Below are 3,862 nucleotides of genomic sequence, written 5' to 3'. Positions count from 1 at the left end.
ATGCCGAAAAAACTGATCCCACGAACCCCCGAAATCCATAACACAGGCACATAGCATATCCTCCATGATCTTAATGGTGCGCTCTGACTATTCGTCTATCTGGGGGTGGAATGTTGTACTCAAATTAACCCATGTGCCCAAATCTTACTGCACTGCTTTCCAAAACTGCGATGTGAACTGCGTGCCTCGATTAGAAATAATGGACACCGGCACACCATGAAGACGAACAATCTCACGAATGAGGATTTGACCCAGTCGCTCAGAAGAATAGGTAGTCACAACTAGAATGAAATGTGCAGACTTGGTCAGTCGGTCCACAATAACCCACACTGCGTCGAATTTCTTCAAAGTCCGTAGGAGCCCAATAACGAAATCCATGGTAATTCAGTCCCACTTCCACTCGGGAATCTCATGTCTATGAAGAAACCGCCTGGCCTCTGATGCTCGAACTTCACCTGCTGACAGTTCAAGCACTTAGACACAAAATCTAATATATCGTTTTTCATTCTCCTCCACCAATAGTGCTGCCTTAAATCCTGATACATCTTAGCAGCACCCTGATTAATGGAATACCGCAAACTGTGGGCCTCCTCAAGAATCAACTCACTTAACCCATCCATATTGGGCACACAAATCCGATGCAGCATCCGCAACACCCCATCATCTCCAATAGAAATCTCCTTGGGATCACCATGCTGCACCGTGTTCTTAAGGACAAAAAAATAGGGGTCGTCATATTCTCTCTGATGCGCATGACAAAGAAGATTAAGAAACCACGCAAGCAAGAACCCGACCAGTCTCTGAAATATCTAACCTCACGAACTGATTGGCCAAGGCCTGAAACTCTGATGCTAGCGGTCTCTCACCAACTGGAATATATGCAAGGCTACCCACACTCACTGCCTTTCTGCTCAAGGCACCGGCTACCACATTGGCCTTCCTGGGATGATACAAAATGGTTATGTCATAGTCTTTTAATAACTCTAACCACCTCCGCTGCCTCAAATTTAGAGCCTTCTATTTAAACAAGTGTTGTAAACTGTGGTGATCTATATATTGCTCACAAGAGAGCCTACAGGAGTGCCAATCAATCGAGCCATTAGGTTTGAGAATAAGGCGGGATTCCTGGATCTAATGATCGGAATCACAGATCAAAGAGTAGATTTTAGAGAGATTCTTCATCGATCTAGTGGCCGGTGAATCACTTATCAAAGAGCGAGTAGCCGCCAAGTTTAATGATTTGGTGGGATCTAGAGATGTAGTGGCTGGTGAACCACTGGAAGTACGTAGAAACCTTGATCTGTTTACTTCCTCCTTTAATTAGATTGGGATGATGAATGACCTTTTACTGGACCTTGAGGATTGGCTTATGAAATGGTTATCTCGGCTGGGAGTCAAGCCCCAACACAAAGAGCTGTGGGCCAGGTTTCTTTGCCTTATCGGATCAATAAGTGTGTTGTGGGGAAGCTCTTTCCTGACTCCGTAAAGGTAGTGCCTCCAATTCTTCAATGCTTGAACAATGGCTGGCAACTCAACATCATGAATGGGGTAGTTCATCTTATGGGGCAGTTCAAGTTATGGGGCTTCAACCGGCGCGAAGCATAAGCAATCACCGTACCCTCCTGCATCAAGTCACACCCAATACCTATCTGCGAAGCATTATAATAAACTGTATATGAACCCGATGCTGACGGCAAAGCTAGAGCTGGAGATGTGGTCAAGGAAGTCTTGAGCTTCTGAAAGATCTCCTCACACTCATTAGACCACCTGAATGGGGCTCTCTTTTGGGTTAATCTAGTCAAAGGTGCAGCAACGGACGAGAAACCCTCCACAAAAGGGCGATAATAACCGGCCAGACTATGGAAACTTCGAATCTTAGTAGTTGAAGATAGTTTGGGCCAACTCTGAACTGCCTCAATCTTCTTCAGTTCTACCTTGATCCCCTCACTAGACATTACGTGGCCCACGAACGCCACCGAATCAAGCCAAAACTCACACTTGGAGAATTTAGCATAAAGCTTTTTCTCCCTCAAGGTCTGGAGCAAAGTCCTCGGATGCTGCTCATGCTCCTCCAAGCTACGTGACTACACCAATATATCATCAATGAATACTATGACAAAAGAATCAAGATATGGCTAGAATACACTATTCATTAAATGCATGAAGGCTGCTGGGGCATTGGTCAGCCCAAATGACATCATAAGAAACTCGTAATGACCATACCGGGTCCTGAATGCTGTCTTTAGAATATCAGAATCCCAAATCTTAAACTAATGATACCCAGACCTCAAATCAATCTTCGAAAACACTCTAGCACCCTGAAGCTGGTCAAATAAGTCATCAATGTGCGGTAATGGGTACTTATTCTTAATTGTAACTTTGTCAACTGCTTGTAATCAATGCACATCCGCATAGTACTATCCTTCTTCTTCAGAAACAGAACGGATGCACCCTAAGGCAACACACTAGGGCTAATGAATCCCTTATCAAGTAACTCCTAAAGTTGTTCTTTCAATCCCTTCAACTCTACTGGTGCCATACGATACGGAGGAATAGAGTTGGGCTGAGTGCCCGACACTAGGTAAATGCTAAAATCAATATCCCTATCGGGTGGCATGCCCGGTAGGTCTACAGGGAACACATTCAGAAAGTCTCGCACTACCAGAACGGAATCAATGGTAGGAATATCAGCACCAACATCCCTCACAAAGACCAAATATGCCAAATATCCCTTCTCAACCATTCGTTGAGCCTTCCAATATGAAATCACTCTACTGGGAACATAATCCAGGGAACCCCTCCACTCAACCCTAGGAAATCCCAGCATCGCCAATGTCATAGTCTTAGCGTGACGATCCAGAATAGCGTGACATGGTGACAACCAATCCATTCCAAAAATCATGTCAAAATCAACCTTACTAAGCAGTAAAAGATCAACTCTCATCTCTAATCCCCCAATAGTCACCACAGACGACCGATACACACAGTCCACAACAATTGAATCACCCACCGGTTTGGATACATGAGCAGGCATAGCTAAAGAATCATGGGGCATATCCAAATAATGAGCAATATACGATGATACATATGAATAAGTGGTATCAAGGTCAAATAATACCGATGCATCCCTACAACAGACTGAAACAATACATATGATCACGACATTGTAGGCAACCGCCTCTGGCCTGGCTAAAAATTCGTAGCAACGGGCCTGACCACCACTTGATCAACCTCCCCATCTGGGGCGGCCTCAAGCTGAGTGAGTCCGACCCCGAGTTGGCTTAATGGGTAGCGTATTTTCTAGTGCTGGAGTCATAGGTTGAAAATGCAATTGTGGAACCCTACCCAATAGTATGGGTCAATCCCTCTCGATATGACTCAAGTCCCCACACTCAAACAACCCCTCCTCCGACAGAGCTGCTGACCCTGATGATCTGAATACCTGCCTGTAGAACCCTGTGCAGATGAAGCATGGTAATAATTCTGTGCCGACAATGCACTAATTGATGACTGAGCCAGGAGGCGACTGTAGGATCTGTGGCTAACTGAATAACTACGAGGAACATGGTGAGCTTCCTGAACGGGCCTAGAAGAACGACCCCTGCTGTAATAGGACTGACCTCCAAATGAGGCACTTCTGAAACAACCTGAACTATGAAGCCTCATGTCCTCCCGCTCCTCTCTGCAAACTAGCTCTAAGCGTCTAGCAATATCAACGACCTCGTCAAACCTCACTGATGGTAGGCTATGATCTCGTATTTTAGTCGTTTATTGAACTCTAATTCACTGCACTTTAATTGTATTTGAGCTTTAATTCCCAGTGTTTTGTACATATTGGGTGTTTTATGCCTTGTAGGAATGA

The sequence above is a fragment of the Nicotiana tomentosiformis genome, chromosome 7 (assembly GCF_000390325.3).
Source record: "Nicotiana tomentosiformis chromosome 7, ASM39032v3, whole genome shotgun sequence".
Taxonomy (NCBI): domain Eukaryota; kingdom Viridiplantae; phylum Streptophyta; class Magnoliopsida; order Solanales; family Solanaceae; genus Nicotiana; species Nicotiana tomentosiformis.
Note: the sequence above shows the minus strand (reverse complement) of the source record.